Source organism: Corvus brachyrhynchos, unplaced genomic scaffold (genome assembly GCF_000691975.1).
Source record: "Corvus brachyrhynchos isolate BGI_N302 unplaced genomic scaffold, ASM69197v1 scaffold14, whole genome shotgun sequence".
Classification (NCBI taxonomy): Eukaryota; Metazoa; Chordata; class Aves; order Passeriformes; family Corvidae; genus Corvus; species Corvus brachyrhynchos.
In genome coordinates, this window is record NW_008239110.1 from 6792417 (window position 1) to 6811893 (window position 19477).

General features: G+C 46.5%; 1 protein-coding gene across 1 annotated transcript in view; it reads right to left on the reverse strand.

Annotated features, from left to right (window-relative positions):
* Positions 1-16553, reverse strand: part of SCML4 (sex comb on midleg-like 4 (Drosophila)) — a 68840-nt gene extending 52287 nt beyond the window's left edge. The window contains 2 exon segments of the mRNA XM_008637756.2: positions 15503-15662; positions 16324-16553. The gene's annotated coding sequence lies outside the window, so the exon portion shown is untranslated.
* Between the last annotated feature and the right edge of the window lie 2924 nt (positions 16554-19477).

Genomic DNA, 19477 nt, shown 5'->3' on the forward strand with positions numbered 1-19477 from the left:
TTGCATAGGGCTTTATTAAATAATTTGCCAGAGAATCCAAATCAAACTGGGTTAAAGCCAGGAAACACCTTTTTACACTTGCAAACATGTCTCAGTGCAGCAGAAACCCGGCAACGTGTCTGCCACAGGTGCTTTGCTGGCTGCTCCAGGCTCAGGCGTGGCAGAAGGGGTCCTGCAGCAGGCTTGCTCTTCAGGTGCTGAGAGCTGCTCCTGGTATTTTCAGTTGCTACACTGGGGTGGGAAAGGACTGGGCATCATGCAAGCAGTGTCTGTGCTGTATCCTGCCCTCCTCTCTCTCACCATCTGGGTGCCTTAATGAAGAGACAGGGAGCTGGTAGGAAAAAACACAGGATTCTTCAAAATCCAGACAAAAACTGTTGATGGTGTCCACACCTTTTGTTGTTAGTAAGAGCAAAAGAAAGGGAAAATGGTTCCCAGTGTCTTCTTAGAGCCTGATTATTTTTTTTTTAAGTTAAATTCATCAGCAGTGACAGTGCTGTCCTTGAGGAGGTGTTCTTTTGAAGGATAGCACCCTGGTGACGGCAGGTAGAGCAGTAGCTGCATGCCCCTTCTCACTCAGGTTTGCTTAATGAGCCAGAAGAACTTGAAAACCCTGGCGAGAATGGGACCCCCAGGAGCAGTCGAGGCCAGCCTCACCTCCTGATCTTACCTTTCTTCATTTGGCCTGACGTTTTTGTTGCAGATATGTAGCCTGTAGCAGGGAGTTGGGAGAATGAAACTTTATGGAGAGTGAGTGAGCACAGGCAGAGCACCAAAGGAAAGATGTGAAAAATGGGTAAGACGAGACCAAGTGAGTGGCAAGGGTCACTCTGTGGAGGTGGCCAAGGCAAATGTGCACAAAAAAGGGACAACATAAAGGCAATTCCTTCCTCCTCTCTCTATCTTACATGGAACCAGTAGCCCCACTTCTGATATCACAGAGAAACAAGAAGAAAAACAGTGGACTTAGTGTCCAACTTTGGCGAGCTGCAGGAGTGGGTGGGGTTCCGCTTGCAGATCTTTGCCTCAGACTGTGGTTTACCATTTGCAAGACAAGGTCCCAGAAAAAAACCTTGGATCCCTCCCGTCACTGCCCTGAGACTTCCTGTCTCAGCTTCTGTGTATGCACAGGTGCCATTTTGTTTTCCTAAAAAGACCCTCTTAAAAATCCCCTGCCCTGAAATCCTGAGGGTGGCAAAATGAAGTGGACTGCTGGGGGACCTGTCCAGGAGCCGTGCAAAGCTCCCTCAGGGATCTTGGAGAGGCAGGATGGAGAACTAAGGCTGAGGGCTGAGTATTATAAGTTTGGTATTTATTATACAAGTAGACACTCCTGCAGACTTTCAAGTTCTGCTTGCCAAGCCTTCCTATCAGCCTACCTCCACTTCATTTCTTCACCTCCCCTGCCTCATCTGAGCATCCTCCCCTTGGTGCTGACAGGCTGCAAAGCCTTCAAAGGATATAGGTCCTCTCCTCCACTGCCTCCATTATACATACTCCTGCTCATGAGACCCTGCATCCTTCGCCAGCATCCCTCTGGATATAGGTAGGTGTAATGGAGGGCTGCTCCCTTTCCAGGCTACAATCAGCCTCCACCTGCTTCTCCGCTACTCTGCCTTGGACCATTTGCATTTCCAGTGCCTGGGAGGACTGTAATGCAGAGCACACCATTCTTCTCTCCCTGACCTACCAGGTGTGATTTCCAACACCAAGATCCTCAAGTATCAGTTTGCCCAACTCAAACCCCAAGAGCTGGAGAAGCAAAGATGCCCAGTATGTCTGACAGTCTTACATTAACTAATTATTAGATGGCACTGGAACAAATCTTTCTGTAAATACATGGATATTCAGCCTATAAAACTGAGGCTGTGATTCTGAGCAAGTGATTTAATTTAAACTGGGCTTTGTAATGTAGCAGGTCCTGTTTCACATATCCAGCCAAGTAATTGCTAGTTGAGACACCCTGGTTTCTGATCACACACTTTGCCAGTGTAATTTATAGGTTTCTTTCCAGAAGTCCTCTCCTGCCATTATCTTTGTTACCAGGGAACTTGCACAGTAAACAAGTGAACCTTCCTGAGCTACAGGCACACAAAGCAATATCTTATTTCTCTACAAGCTTCAGACCAGCAAAGAAACACCAAGCTCTCTTTCAAATGCAGTTAGTTCCTTTCTCATCTTCTCTGTCTTGTGCAGAAACCAGACAATTTAATCACTTGGTCTTGTGTAAAGCATTTGACACTGTCCTACATGACATCCTTATCACTAGTCTTGAGGCAGGAATTTGGTAGGTGTACCACTCAGTGACTATGGAATTGGCTGGATGGTGAAACTCAAAAAGTTACAGGCAACAGCTCAATGTCCAAATGGAGCCAAGTGAAGAGTGGCATTCCCCAAGGGTAGGTGTTGAGATGAGCACTGTTTAACAATCTTTATTGGTGACAGCAGGATTGAGGAGACCCTCAGCAATTTTGTCAATGACACCAAGCTGAGGGGTGCAGTGGACATGCTGGAGGGCAGGGATGTCATCCAGAGGGATCTTGGCAGGTTTGAGAGGTGGGACTGTGCAAACCTTGTCAAGTTCAACAAAGCCAAGTACAAGGGCCTGCACCTGTGTTGGGGCAATCCCAAACACAGATACAGGTTGGATAGAGACTGGATTGAGAGCAGCTCTGACGAGAAGGACCTGGAGGTTTTGGTTGCTGAGAAGCTCAGCATGACCCGGCAATGTGCACTTATAGCCCAGAAGGCCAGCTCTCTCGTGGGCTGCATCCAAAGCAGCATGGCCAGCAGGTTGAGTGAGGTGATTCTGCCCCTCTACTCTGCTCTCCTGAGACCCACCTGGAGCACTGTATCCAGCTCTGGACCTTCCCCAACATCAGGATGTGGACCTGTTGGAGAAAGTCCAGAGAAGGACCACAAAGATGACCAAAGGGCTGGAGCACCTCTCTTGTGGAGACAGAGTGAGGGACTTCAGCCTGGAGAAGAGAAGCCTCCATGGAGACAACCTGGTCTGATCCCTGAAATCATCTGTAATTAACAGAAAGAATCCCTAGAACAGAAGATGGAGTCAAGTTGAAAAACTCCCTGTCTTCCCCAGATTCAGTTTAAAAAGAAATATAAGCAAACTTTATATGGTAAAAGAGAAAATTGTCATGATGAACAGCTTGAGGTGTTCTGGATGTTTTGTGTTGGTATTTATTGCCTCCTGTGCTACTCTCGATGTTTCACTATGGCTTACATACTGCCATCCTGAGTTACCTTGCCAAGTAAGTGAGTTTCTAATACAGAAACAGCCCCTGTCCTGAGTACAGTTGCCATCATTCCCCACCTTTCTTGAGCCCACAATATGGGATAAATTCCCATTTTTCCTTCCTTGCCAGATTATATCTACGAAGTGAAATCACCAGGGCTAGTGTGCCTATTTTGGAAAAGAGATGTGGAACTCTCCTCTTTCCCATTGAAATGCGCTTTGCAGGCAGTCTGAGCACTGAGGAAGCAGTCCACAGCTTCTCCAGTCACACACAAATGATATCCCAGCAGCATGCTGAGGAACCCTGGGGTGCTTGGCAGACGTGTCCAGCCCCGCTGCTCCCACACCAACCCCTGCCCTGCCTCCCATTCCACCACCAGTAATAGTCAGCTACTGACCCCATGATGGTTTATCTCCAACACCAACACACCTGACTGGATCGTGCATACCAGAGCTGATGTGCCTACCATAGATATCTGTCCCAAGAAATAAATTAGCCCCCTAAGTCTGAAGAACTGATATTACAAAAGTCAGTAGGGAAATATCTTTTTTTGGACAGAGGGCAGGAATTTCACACATTTCTCACATAAAATTAACTTTATTCCTTAGGGATCTGATGCACTTTTATATTACATTTTGAGAAATAATACTTATAAAAGAGTCATCCTTTTCTGGAATAAACTGGAGTAGCTCTTATGTTTCTGTCTTTAGAGATTTCAGGGACCACAGATTCTGAAGATGTTGAAAGCTTCCACTTCCACGCATGAGAGGTACATTTATATTCAAACCGCATTTTAACATTTTAATTGGACAGCATGAATAAAAGGATATTCATTTAATAATTAAGTTCAGGAATAAGAAAAGCATGTGCATTACTAACTAGAGACTGCTGCATTAACCAGGAATGTTTGGGAACCGGATGGTCACCCTAGTGCTTCTGTTTCCCACTCCAGCAGAAAATCTCTGGTGCCTAAGTGATCACTAGGCAGGGTGGCAGAGGGTAGTGGGGATGTTTCAGGACATCAGCTGTGATTTTTTTCCCTGCTCTTGGGAAGGCAAGTTCTGGTCATTCACAAGCTTGCTGTCTGCCTGGACACTGGATCTGTCTTTGGGGGAGGCTGGAGGTGGCTCCCAAAATGCTGATTAGATACAATTAGATTAGATTAAAAGCATGCTGGGAAACTGCAAAATATTCCGGACCTAAGACTGAACCATGGAAATATCATGCAGCAAGTTAGCAAGGAGCAGCTCACTGTGACTGGGGAGTAAAGCTTTGCTAACTGGGGCTGATTATTAAAGGACACAGCACTCTAGAGTAAAGTTCACCCGTTTGACTATATCTGTAATTCATTTTCTAAATAAATATATAACCTTTGCTTTTCAGAACTGTTTTGATCCATTTCCTCCTCCAACTAACCACCATTTTCTGGTTTCTCCATGATTTTTACATTGTGTTTGGCAACAACCCTGTTTTCATCACCTAGAAACTCAATATTCAGAGCAAAACCTCTCCAGTTGGCTCATGTGTCAGAGTCTGCATACCTTCAGTAACAGAATCTGCAAAACTGTACTGATTAAATGTCTGCTTTCACTGCTATTTAGAAAAACACACCCCAGATGAAAGGTCCCTCTGATTGAATTTTCAGTTGGTTTGTGCTTGCAGGGGCCCGTCACTAGAAAGCACACTTCCAAACCAGATCCGAGGGCAACTAACAGAAAGCTTTCAGACATTTTATGGAAACAAGTCTGGCCCCTGTGTAATTCTGACCATGGCTGGTGAGAGCAAACACAGAGCACTAGCAGAAGGCATATGTGCTCTTGCAGTACAGTTTAAACCTCTGCAATAGGGCTCTGTGGGACCAGGGAAGAACTTGCATTGCATACTCAGTCCCTGCACACAGGGATTTTTTCCCCACCACACACTGATTTGTTTACTGGTTCTCAAGGTGTCACTATGTTCATATTTTTATGTCTGTATCACAGAATTGGCAAGAGACTTCTAGAATGTAAATGTCTTCCATTCCTGGCTACATTTCTTCTAACTAATTGGGACAGCAACTCAGGTAGCAAAGACAACTCCTCGCAGTTCTGTGGAGATACCAGGGGCTGCCAAGGAAGAACTGCCTCCATGTACAGGCTGAGGCACACAGCAGCCTGAGACCGACAGCAGCCACCCACAGCAGCATATTCCGAGGTACCACAGAGGTTTCCATGCTCAGTGGCAGCAGGGGCTCTGCAAGCTGCTCAGTGTCTGAGGACTGTCCCACTATATGAATCACTAGAGAAGCAACACACAGCATGACTGGTGGCACCTGCCTTCCCTTCCCTGCTCCAACACCTGCCAAGCACAGTGGGCACTTGGTGAGAAGGGCTCAGGGTGCCTGCACAAGCCTTGGCCCGAAGGGTGGACTGTTGTGCTCCCCCATCACCCGAATCCCCCTAATCCAAAGCCTTCATAAAGCCCCTCCCTGCCCCAGGCACACTGCTTCCCTGCAGAGTCATTTCAAAATCGTCCGATAAAACATTTCAGCTTTTAACTTCTTTCATTTGCCAGTGAGAAAGCACAAATGATTATGAGACAGATAAAATATCTGCAGGTCACAGTTCATTCTGCCTGCACCTCTGTAGGGGATGGTCACATTGGATGGAGGTAAGTCATCCTTTTTTAATGTTTGTGTGTGTCACCACATCACTTATGGACAGATCATAAACTCTTTGTGGCAGTGTTTGAGACAACTAATGTGTATCTCTTCAAGAGATCTCTGTGATGTTGCAAAGAAAAGGAAAATGCAGATTGAAAAGCTTCTTGTGTCTCTCTTGAAAATCCAAAGCAGTCTCTAAATGTGGATTGTGTGTGTTTCAGGTGCCCACAGTAGAACAGGCAAAGTGGCCTCCCTCTGCAAACTCTTCCCTCTGCACCTTAAAGTCCAAAGTCAGATTTACTCTCTTGTGATGTAATTCCTACAGGATCCAGTACCATCAATGTCATCATCCCCCAAATTCTTCATTGGAAGACATTATCTCTACTCAGAGTTTATCCTATTTTCCCTGCAAGTTTCTTTGCTCCCTTATCATCTCTGGGAACAGATAGTTTTAACATACTTCATTCAGAGATATATTCTGCACTTGCAAGGAGCCTGCAAGGGGCTGTGGCACAGTGCCATCCATAGCATGTGATGACTGGTACCGGGAGGGATTTTCTGACTTTATTTGTTTAATTTCCTCCCACTTTCCTCTAATTTTACATTCCCTTATGGAGCAGTCTCCTGGCCTTCGCAAACCATCTTTTCTCTTCTGATTCTTTAAGACACCTAGGTTGACCAGCCTGAGCTGCCCCCTCTAGCAATCACCAGGCAGCATGACCAGAGTGTCAGGCTTTTCACTGTCCCAGAATTAGCATAAGAAACTGGCATATGGACTGTGACTGTAGGCAAATGTGACCTTTTCAGAGGCTGACTTTATTTATTTATTCTGTTGCCATTTATTTCTGTTTTAAAAAAAAGTCATGGATGGTAGTGCACTGTCTCCTGGACCTACTAACAATAAATAATTACAATACCCCTGACTAGCAACGCTTCTTCATTAAACAGTAATTAAGATTGCAGTCACAGCCTGGGACACAGGCTGAGTGTACAGCAAGACCACTGTTAGCATTTCCAGTTCCTCTGCACTTTCATTTAGCTGGTAAAGTGCCAGACACGAGTGCCCCCATGTCTGTACATGTTTCTGCATGCTGGCACTGATGGGAGAAGTAACTGAGTGGCACACAGAGCTCTGTTTGCCACTGGACCTGTGTATCACATATTTCTGTAAATTCACATTATTTTGGGGAAAACCAGCTCATATGAGGTCTTAAACCACACAGATGGGCATGCGTGGCAATTTTTGCCTGCTCTGGAAAGCTCTCTCCCTCTTTGGCCCCAGGGACCATTTTCCTTGGCACAGCCTCCCACAGGGCTCACTGTCAGCTGCACCCTTTGAGTTGTGCTCTGAGTCCCCCAAGCACACGCGAGAGAGGCTGGAGCCTCACATCTTTCCTCTCCCAGCTCCCTGCCTGCTCTGAAGCTTTCACCCAGGCAGGAGGATGAGCTTCTCTGTGCTCATCATCCCCTCCCGTATGTCCCTCTGCATGAGACCTCTGTATCTGCAGAGCTAGATATTAATGAGCTTGAAAGAACACACCAGATTCCAAATTAATTAGAATAAGTCACCCACCAGAAATCTCAATCAGTCCTGCTCTCCCCATTTCACAGAGGTGGATGTTCCTGCGTGCCTACCTCCATATCACATACCCTGACCTCCCTTCATTTTCTCCTCCTCAAATGGCAGCCTACAGCCTACCCAGGTAAATAAATAGCTACAGCATAGAATCATAGAAACATTTAGGTTGGAAAATATCTCAGAGGTCATTGAGTCCAACTGCTAACCCAGCACTGTCAAGTCCACCACTAAACATCAGCCCTTCCCTGGACAGACCCTCTTGCTCCACGTGTTCTAAGTTCACAGAGAGACACAAGCCCTGGCATGAGGTTAATGGTAGCTCGCCTGAGCAGATCTTTCTTTTTGACAAGGACAGATCCTTGAGTTTCTTTGCCATCTCAGCATCAGTCCCTGCTGTCGGCAGAGGCTCCCACTGCTAAGTGTGTAAAAATAGTGCGGAAAGAAAAAAAATCAATCATAATTTTTGCAGTATTGTCTCCCACTTTAATAACCTCATTTAATTAGAAATCATAGGCAAAAACCATGGCAGGTAAATTTAATATAAATTCCAAAACAACTGAGATTGAAGGAATTTCACCATCTCTAATAATCTTGTTAAGAAAAATATCCCTGAAGTTGCAGATTTCTCCCAGGTGTCTCTCCTCATACCACACAGCTCCATCCTAAACTAACCATCCTAGAGGACTGGCACAGGCCACCAGCACATTTTTGGGTCTGCTGCAGGGTGCCCTGACACACCCGAGAGCAGCTGTAGAAAGCACACAAACCTGTGGTCATGCAGGATCAGGAAGCAGGCTGAAATAGCAACACCGTGGTCAGTCCCATTAGCCTAATCACCTGATTTTTTTTGTTGTTCCAGAGCAGATTCACCTTCATCTAGTCAGCTGTGAAGAGGAGAAGAGCTATGTTTTCAGGTTTTTTAGCATCACCCAAGAAACCCATGTTCTGCGAGGGAAGGATATTTGCACAGGCTTAACTTCAGTGACCTGATACAACTACAGCAATCCCATGAGGAATACAACGTGTTTCCAAAAGTTCTTGAGCTGAGCTGAGGGCGCAGCAGGACTTGCACCCTGCAGGCACACTGCTGACTCTCACACATATGGAAAAGGCTGAAAAAAGCCATAAGGAGGGGGAACAACAACACTTTTTCCCCAGAGCACACCCTGCCCATGCCTGCAGCCTCTGCAGTGAAGCAAGATGGGTCCAGCAGCCCTGGGGTCTCCAGGCAGCCGGCAGCAGAGCTCCCAGCATGCAGGGAGAGATCCCTTTTTGTGGGAAGGGAGACATACTACACTACACACATGGGTAGAGCCCAGCCATGCTGCTCACTGACCTACACGAATGGGACTTCCCAGGTGAGTGAGTGAAGGCAGGAGAGCCAAGCCTGACAAAACCAGAAGGGTCACTGCAGCCCCTCCTGAAAGGCAGCAGCATTGGGGCACACAGCAGAGCCTTTGGCTGGGAAACAGGGAACACAGGGACAGAGGAACCCATCTTCTCCTAGCTCTTGCATCCCACCCAGCAGAACTGCCCTCACTCCCATGCGAAACACGAGTTCAGCCAGGACTTAACCCTGAAAAACTTTCCTCTTGTATCCCGCTGAAGCCTAAGGGACTGCAACCACCTCCGAATGTGTGCCAGCTCAGAGGTGACACAACAACCTACACAACAAGCAGCACCCTCTCTTCCCACATTTCAAGGAAAACTGCTCGTATATCAGCACTAGAGTGGTGTTTTAGATTGCTAGGCGTCCTCTTGAATAACTAAACAGCAGTGAGTAATAGGTATTTACATACATTACGGTCTATTCCCCCACTGGAAGGCGATTTGTGCTGATAACTTCCATTAATGTTAAAGGGAGTCGTTCACATAAATCCTCGGCGCATTAATGGCCCATGAGCCTCCTCTGTGTAGTAGTTCGTGTTGCTGCATTTAGCGAGCGAGCGCGATATAAACGTGGCCAACTTAATATGCAAATAAATTCAAGTATTTACTGAGCCATAAGAGATAGTTACTAGGCACGTTTCATCCATCGTTTACAGGGAAATAGATGGAGGCTGCCAGATTAAATCGGGAGATAAATGCTATAAACATTTTTTTAAGGCAACAGGGTACTGAGTCTCCACATACACATAAATAATGATCATAAACAGTTTCTTGAAGACATCTCCTCTTCCATTTGTTTTCATTCTGCGAGTGTCTTTACTACACATCTGCACTGAAGCACTGTTTGTTGCATTGCTGTTGCCTGGCAGTGGCACTGGAGTCCCTTCTTCCCCTCAGGGACAGAAGAGGGCCATGCACCATCCCTGCTCACTCAATCACTCACTCACTCACTCACTCACTCACTCACTCACTCACCACCTCCTTGGCAGCTGCACAGGCTGCAGGAAAGGAACATTCTCACCTTGAAAAGATGGGCCACCCACTACAATTCCCTTTTTCCCAGCACCAAAACGTGAGCCCTTCCTTTACTGGCACCTGGTGCAGGAAAGAGAAGTGAGACTTTTTGCACCCTTTCTTCTCACAGATGCTTTATTGAGAAACTGCACTGGGCATTTGCAAAACAAGAGCCCTCACCAGGCCTGTGCTTTTCTGAGGCAGAAAACAGACATCTTCTATGGGAAACATATTTTAAAAATGCATCAGATACGGTATTATTGAAGTCCTCCTTCAGTTCCCTGTGCATGATTTCTAAGATGCCATGCCAAATGCATGTGTCCTCCACAAGACATTTCCTCCTAGGGGTAATAAATGAAGTAACACTGATTCACTTTATTCTTTCAGATGCAGAACAAGGAAGAATTCTCTATCTCTATTGCACAGTTCAATAGGATAGTTCCCGTGCACATACAAGCTCATGGAAATGTGTAGATGCGTATATTAAAAGGCCTTATCTACCTTATACTCCACAGCATCTGCTGAGCTGCAATCCCATTGATGCTGTGGGGTTTTTCATAGGAGTCACCAACAGACCCCTGAAGTCTTCCCAGAGTCCCTGTGTCAGCTATGGGTCGGTGCATCTGTCCAAGCTTTAGAGCACAGCACTGAGAGTGTGCAGGCCTTTCCCTGGAGAGCCAGAGCCAGGCACAGTGGCAGCTCAGCCCCAAACAAAAACGGTAGCAGAGACAAAAGAAAGCCTCACAATCTCTCAGGTTCTTTAATATGGGACCCCTACTTGTAATGTTGCCCTTTGGATTTGACCTTAGCTAAAACCCCAGGGCTCTCTTTTGCCCTGTTCAGTGCCTGGCTCTCCTTTCAAAATCTCTTCTGAGTACCATCTCTGGCCAGGTTTGAAGACACCACCCAAATCTTTGCTCCTGCCTCCAGTCATGTTTCTCTCCCCAGAGTGCCCACAGGTCTCAATGGCTGCAAACCTTTGATATGTACTTTGGAAATCAGATCATTCTACACACCGATTCTGTAAAACAGAGGTTCCACCAGAAAGCAGCTTGTGCCCCCTTGCTGCCTCCCCAGGAGAGCCTCCACGGCTGCTTGCAAGGTGCAGTGCTGGTCTCATGGCTCAGGTCTGACATTCTGCCCCAAATTCAGGCTGCTCTGTGGGGCTGGGGAGCAGCAGGTACCCAAGAGATGACTTTGGCAAGGGGACAGGAGGTGGCAACAGGACACACAGCAAACAAGAGCAGTGGTGATCCCTCATTCCCACCTTTCCTCTCTCATGCCTTGATAGACTGTGTATTTGAGTGACGCATTCCCTCTGACTGTGAGTTTATAGAGTGCCTAAACACTCACTGGAGCCTCTTAGGATGACAACTACCATAATTCTCAATAAATCTGCCTGTGGTGCGAGATAAGGTCTTGGGTTAAAAACCTACCTGTCTGTGGTGTCTTTCCTGGCAGGCAGGCAGGCAGGAAGAAATCATTGGGGGCTAATGCTGCTTACAGGCTTTCAGGTCAACAAGGACTTACCCTGCATTTTGGGGACATGGTGGTTTACATGTTGTTCACAGTTAGCTTTTTTATTGAAACCTCAGGTGTGTGACACCTGCAGGAAGATGGGCTGAAAGAAGAAAGCATCTCATACCTTCCCTGCACCTCCCACCAAATAAAATACGATACATCCTGTGGTACCTCCTTCACACCATTGACACACAAGTGGAAGCATGAAGAGATGGAGACAAGCATCATGAAAAGGTATTTACACAACAGAGAGGTGGGGCAGCTCGCAGAGACCTGTCCTTCAGCAAAAGGCAGCATGCACACACGTGCTGCTCCTATCCGAGGAGGGTCACAGAGAAACACAGCTTATTTGTTACAAATTACTTGAGATCACAGGGGATGCCACAAGGAATCACCTATCACTGCACATGCTGTGGAATTCATCTCTGTAGTTCTCCCTGGGAAAGCAAGGATTGCCCAGGTGCCAGCAGAAGTCCAGCAGTTGAGCTGCCACTACTCCCTGGCACCCTGTGCTGAGGTGGGAGCAGTGTACAGGGCAGACACTGCTTCAGGTGCAGCACCAGTTCCAGCTATAGAGGAAAGTATATCTCTACCAGCATGTATTTGGGGTAGAGCTGCAGGTGGCCTTAGCCAGCTGCCTGTCTCCTGAGCCAGGACCTTGGAGCTGCAGCGTGCTGGCAGGAAGGCAGGCAGTGCCTGCGTGCCAGGGCAGGGTTAACAGAGGAGTGAGACCTTGGGCCTCCCCCTCCCTGTGCCAGGTGCAGCCCCCTTCCCTCCTGCTCCAGCTGCAGCAGAGCTGTGTGGTCACCCAGGGTCTGTGTGGGGGGCAGGTGGGAGCAGACCCTCTGTGAGGAATGGGTAACCAAAGCACTCAGAGCAATTTAGGGCACAGCTCTGAATGCTCCATTTCAGTCACACCTGTCATAAATAAAGAAAATGCCAGCAAATACTCCTGGGAGCCCCATGTATAAAAATACTTGAAGAAACGAGAGCAACAGCTGGCCCTGCAAAAACTTTTGTCAGTGTGACATTTTGAATGCCAAGCACACCAGGCATCCGTGCACATGCCAGGGAAGAGGAGCAGGAAACCAGAGGCATATTCCTGGCTGCACTGCCAACTGATGTTGGAAAGGAAACCCCATCGTTTGCGTCTCACACCCAAAGCAAACAGAGTAACAAACTCTTACAGGGGGAAAGAAAAAGGCATTTATAGCACCATTTCTTCTGTATGATGAGAATCACCCCTAAAGCTGAGGTCAGTATAAACTGCAGGGCTACAGCAAACCATTCCATTCAAGAGGAATTATTCATCCTTCAGTGGAATATAATTACACATTCAGACTCTCTCTCTGGGCAATCCTTTATTCAAGCCAAATTTACACTATTTCCTAAAGGGAACTGTCAATCTTAATGAATGACTTACAGGTTCATCATCTTTAATAAGGCTTTATTTAAAAAATAACATCAGAAGTTTAGATCTTTAATTAATAAATTTTAACTCCACCTTTACTGCACATCACCTTTTCTTTTGTTAATTCCTTCATTCTCATCAGCAGAAAAACTCGGTGCAAAGATGCTAGCTTAGATTATAAATTCTTTTCAATTTTATTAACCAATAGCAAATTAGCCAGTACCTTTAGTGCACCAATATATCATGATTCTGTTCAGCAGAGCAGTGTCTAATCTCCTGACACACAATTTTGAATCAAGTTTCTTTTCTAATATACAGCGAAATAAAGAGAAAATTTTGCTTCCTTTGTACAGGAAACCAGTTCCTCATGAGGCAACTTGTTATGACAGAATTAATACATGTAATTAATTTTTTCCCTCCAAGGTGAGCCTGGAATATTTTTCTTTGAATAAGTAAACCAATTATTGTTCATTCTCACTGTGGAGAGCCATCACCTGTTAAGCACTGTAGCTGCTCTTAATGGTCAGCTGGAAAACTCAGCTGGGAGTGTTTTATATAAATAAAGCTGACTCCTCCTTTGCACCATTTTAAAGCTGTAGAGAAAGAAGTAGGGTAGGATTTTAGGGTATTGGGGTATTATTTTCTCATTGCTACTTTTTTTTTTAAAGACACCATGTGGCCATTGAGTATAGTTTATGAAACTATATGAACTAATTTCCCTTGTTTTATGAACTAAAATGCCCTGAAGAAAGCAGGGCTTTGCTGACTTCAGTGTTACCAAATATAAACATTTCATTTCTTTCCATTTTCAACAGAAATCATTGCCGCCTTGCTCTCATCAACTATTTCCTGAAAGTCTTCTTTACCCCAAAATGTGCTTTTACCCCTTGTATTTACTTGCCAGGTGTGTGTGGGTTCCCCGCCTTTTGCAGGAGGAGAGCTGCCTCGGTCTCCAGCTGAAAGTGCCCTGGGTGTTTCCAAAGTAGTGCTAGGAGTATGGGGTAGCCTTAGTGATGTGAGTTCAGTTCACAGCAGGAAAGGAGCCCCTGAGCAACTCTGAGCAGAGCCCACTGAGAAGTGGTGATGCTGGGCAATTAGACCCATAGCATCATGGAATATTCTAAGTCTGAAGGCACCCACAAGGATCACTGAAGTCCAGCTTCTAGGATTCAACTCAAATTTGTTAAATCATCCCATATTCTACTATTGGGTTTGAGCTGGCTCCCACCAGAGCTGGATGCTGGGGGAGTCCAAGGATGCTGACAGGTCCCAGCATTGCCAGGGATGAGGAGGATGGATGCATCCCCACTGAGGCCAGCCCACGTCCCAGCAGGGGGGCCCTTGTCCGGGTGCCTCCCCAGCTGGCAGGGCTTACCTGTCTCCTGTTACTGGAATGTGAACGGACAACTGTCCCACACCTCACTTCCTTGCTTCACCCCACAACCTGACCTCTCTTGCTTTTTTCCTTTTCTTTAATATTACCTAAATTTGAGGGAGGGAAAGACATTGGGGAGACAGCTCAAGCTCCTGAACCTCTGGTACCATGATCAGGTACTATATCACCTTTCTCTCTAAAAAAATTTTTTTTGTGTTTCACAAAACTCCAAATCTTTGTGTCATGCACGGAACTAAGGGAATGGCTGAGGGGAAAGCATCCTATTGCAATTTCTTCTTTCTAGGTCCCGTAGCCACCTGTGCAGTCATGTTTCAACCCTGCAGGTGATTAACCTCATGGCAAGTCACTGAATGCCCAAGAAAGAAAATTGCTGCTTTCTACCCACCCTTTTCCACAAAACATAAGGAAGTACTTGACTTAAACATTTCCAATACACAAAATAACAGAAACATCGGAGTTACTGTGCTCACTAACAAAGCGTTTCTCAAGGTTTACCTTCTGCAGTGTTTGTGGTTTAATTCAGCACATGTATTTTCCTGTTGGTAGATTTTTTTTCCAGTCCCTCTTTCACACTCAATCACTGAAAAACTTGTGCCCCTGGCAGTCTTTCAAATCTAAAGAACAGGTGCATCAGCTGACTAACTTTTATGATGGGGCAGAGGAGCTCTGCCTGATCGGGAAAATCAGTGTGACATCTGAATTAAAATACAAAGTCACCTGCAGCCGGAGAGGACTGGGAGGCACCTCATCTAAATAAAATTACGAAACCTAAACTTGCAAATCTCCAAGCCATGCCCTCAGCTGGTGTCAGATGAGGCTGGAGCCAGGAAAGTTATGCTGATTTACACCAGTGGCTGATTGAACCTGGTGTGCTGAGCTGCACCGGGAACCGGCAGCACGGTGGGATGGAGGATGCTCTAAGTACTCCTGTAGCACAAAGACACTCTTTAGACTCAATCCCTGCTCCCACAAATAACAACATCCCTTTCTTTGCTTTACTTCTCCCATTGTGCCCTTATTCAATTTGAAAAGCCCTTGGTCTGTCCTTGAGAAAAACATCTTCAGAAGCCTCTTTGAAATAAACCCAGGATTAAATAGCAATCCCCCTCCAAGCAGAGCATTCTAGCAACTTTCCTTCTGCAGCTCACCGGGTTAACTTTATTCCTGCCACAAGCCCCGCATGCATCAAACCCAAAAGCAACTTCTTTCTGCCAGACCGCTGCCGTCAGATGAGCCCCAGGCAAAGAAACCAACCCCCACAGCCATTCAGCAGCGATGGAAAGGTGGAATTACTCACTGAACCACGCCGGGCTTCACCCTCTGTCAGCAAAAGGTGGGTGCGGGCTGGGGCGGCAGCGGGCGCTTGGGGGCTAGGGAGGGACAAGCAGGGCTAGCCTGGTGCCCGCAGGCATTGCAGCCCCGTGCTCTGTCCTCCCTCAAAGTTAGCGTTAAAACACCTGAAAAGACAAACACAAACAGCTCTGCTCAAGTGTGCTCCTCAGTATCTCTCAGAAGCTAGAAGCTTGTTGGTCTTGAAGGAAAAGCCCAGCCTGCAAACAGTATTGCTCCCTTCAGTTTTCAGTTAGGCATAAAAATTCAACTTAACATCTGGTTTGAAGATATGAGGAGATTATAATTAAACTCATTGCTTTATGAACTGTACAAAAACCCCAGAACATGTGACATATATACTGTTTGCTACATATATTGCAATATAAGTTGCTTTTAAAATGGAAGACGCATTTACCTTGGCAGCAAAAAAAAGACCAGTTAGATTCAGGTTTGGAAAAGCCCGAAGCCAGGCTGCATGCAGAGTGCTCTGTAGTCAGAAGTCTTCACTAACTCACACACACCCCCACACAGACACAGAGCCACGCTCCCGCTGCTGCGCAGCACACGCCGGCAGCACCAGCTGATCTCTGCCCCTCTCCCCACAGGAACTGCTCCCAGGGCTCGGGAAGGATGTGCTTTGGGGAAGAGAGTCTCCAACTGAGGAGCTGCGAAGTTACCACATACAGACAAGCAGAACAAGAACTGCTCTGACAAGGCTGAGCGACAAACACCAGGCAGAGAAGAAGAAGAAGGAGAAGAAGAAGAAGAAGCATGCTTTCCCCTTACCTATTGCTTAGGCCAAGACACTTAGCAGAGTCTTTAGAGAGCCTGGGCATTGGGACCCAAAGGGCAAAGGACTTTCAGCACAGTCACAAGTACCCGGCAAAAGCCATCTTCTCCCTGTCTTTTAGCACAGTGTAAGTCTCCAGCAGCTCAGCTCTCCAGCTGCAAACATCTCATTAGACTAATGCATTCAGCACAGGCAGAAAACTCGATTTACCATAGCTACAGCAATGAATTTCCATTACGATGACAGCTTCAACCACATCATGTCCGGAAAAGCAGCCAACCACTGCCTTTTAAAGAACACACGCATTTTACACGCAGAAAACGAGGCCTGCGTGGCGGCTTTCCTTTCCCTTTGCAACTACATTGAGAAGAAAAATTGCCATTTCTTTTTATTTTGGAAATTCCGCAACCCGAAAGGTAAAGACATTTGGACTCTTCCTGCCCCCTCTCCCCCCCTCAAAACAGCACTGGCTTTTGCAATACCGTGCGTTGGGCTGCAGTGAGAAGGGGTGTTTGCAACATTTCTGGTCTCACTACCCCTCCTCTGTTGCCATGGAAACCGGACTGTAGCATCAGCCCTTTGTCCCACTCCTGCAGCAGCCTGGCCCGATGCTGAGCTTACGTGATGTGCCACGGTCGGGAAGGACCAATGACTTCGGTTTTGATAATTTACATGGAAATTGGGGGAATAGTGCCTGGCATCTTTCTGCCAGCAACACTGAGGGTGTGTGCATACAGTGCTGCTCATGCACACACACATGCACCTCTACACAAACTCACAAAGTCGGCTCTGTGGAGAATCTTACAGGTATGGCCAGGCAAAAATACCCATAATATATAGAAATACCAGTTATGGCTACCGTGCCATGCCACTTGGGCAGAATGCAGGAGCAGCTTTTCATTGAATTTCCAGTCACTCATCACAGAAAGTACCAGTTCTTCCCTTGTTTAGCACAGCACTAGCAGCTCTTACCACCGAAAAAAAAAAATTCTGTAGTACATATGATAAATAATGGTCATAATAATCCTGCCATGCTCCATTGACTGTGCTAGATCAAATTATCCCAGCAAAGGGGTTTGTCACAGTTGTTCGTGAGTGTTGCACAGCTCCCCGCTGCCCACTTCACGCGCTTACATATATTGTTACTCAGTATTCATGGCAAGCCAAACGTGCTCCTCACCTCTCTTTATTTCCAGTCCCATGAATGCCTCACCAGACGGGCTTGCAGCTGTGGCCACTGTTTCTGCTGGTTTTGTGGTCCCTGCACACTGGTTTTGTGATAGTGGGGCTTTCTGGGGTTTAGGGGAGTTGCTTTTGACTTGCCACCACAGAAGATGAGATGAATATTAAGCCTGTTTTATTTACTGAGGAGGAAGAGGAAAAGCAGGAAAGCAGAGATCCTGGGTTATTTGTACCAATAAGAGCCGGGGCTTTGCCAGTCCCCTTCCCTGCCAGTGGGGAGAAGGGCCAGCACCTGCCCACTAGTGACTGTGAGCAAGGTGAGATGCTCAAGCTCGTTCCAACATCCCTTGCAAGCACAAGGTCAGGAGGATGGCTGTGGTATTATTTGTTTCTTACAGTCATGGCTAGAGAAAAACTCTCTGCATTTGAAGAAAAAAAATTAGGTTTGGTAGATCCAGGAGAAACAAGGTGGCATTACATCTCTTTTTCGTTTTTTTTTTGCTTGCATTGCTACAAGCTTGACAGATATTGTGTGAAAAATATTTTATCAGCACAGAATTGGAACAACTGTTTTCTGTCTTCTTCTACTGGTGTATGAAATCTGTGGTGCTCACAAACATGCTAGTAACAAAGCCCATAAATGCTCTTCTTCCCAGCCTTCATCCTGGCAAAGACCTGTAACCCCTCATTTTCCCTCTTCTCTTTTTTGTTTTTTCAGACAAAATCAGGGTCAGTGGGCCAGCACTCCTGGATTCCCATACAAGAGTAAAATGGAGGGAACTGGACCACAATGCAAATTCCTGTTTTAAGTTCCCGAATAGGATACAAAGGGAAAAGTACTAGTAATTACTAAAAATTGTGACAAAATCTTTTAAAAAGCCTCTCTTCTCTTGTGAGCCATTTAAAATTTGGAGTATGAGTCTTAGCCATCCCTGTCATTTCACATTGCCTCCGCAGATCCATTGCTGCTGTGGCTTGTCACATGCGGTGCTGTTGTTTGTGTCACACCACGTTACCAATGTCATCTAGCACGGGCAGGCTGGCACAACCTCACAGCACGGAGGCATCAGCTGTGGCTTCTCACAAAAAATATCAAATTAATACAACGCAACACAAGAGCAAAGTGTTGGGGAGGCAATTGGAAATTTTGCTTTCTCGTCACTGCTGCTATTAATGCCACGTATAATTTTGGAGCCAAAAACCAAACCAGACCTCAAACTAGCCAATTCCCCACTACTTTGGGAGCAAATGTTGCACAGTGAAGGGTTGCAGAGTTCCTTGGAATATGCTCTTTGCGGGGCTTATGTGACAGCCTTGAATTTAAAGTTTAATTTAAAGAATTGAATTTTGGTTTAAAACATACAGCTGGTCAGGAGAGCAGCTTAAATCACAGCTAAAAGCAAGGGTGGATGAGATAGTGTTGGGGGGGTGGTTTGAAGCGTTTACATCTGCTGTGGAGTCGAATGCAAGGCTCATTCCCTGATCTCAGGCTCCCCAAGAGGGGCAAGGGGAGATGGGCCAGAGGTGGAGCTGAGGGGAAAGTTGTGCCCAGGACGGCACAGGGGAACTGCCTGCCCATGTTCCTGTGCCATGTTCACACAAATATCACAGCCACCTGAGCTGCCATGGCCACCCGCTGGTGGCTTCAACCCAAGGCTGGCCCTTCGACACAAAGCTGGTCAACGCCAGCCTCCCACGTGCAGAGGGACAGGCCTGATTGTGGGGCAAGAGAAAGAGTGGAGGCAGGAGGTAGGGGAGCTTTAAATTGCTGCCCAAGTAAATCTGCCTACCAAACACCAGAAATGTGGTTGAGCAGCATTATCACTTGCCTCAATTCCAAATGAAAGTGAAAAAGGAGGTAAGGGATGGGGGGTAGAAAAGGTGGTGTTTACATGAGGCCCTGGTTGTCACCCAGCCTCAAAACCACTGAAGCACTTTCTTCTGTAGGCATAAGGCTTTCAAATGAAG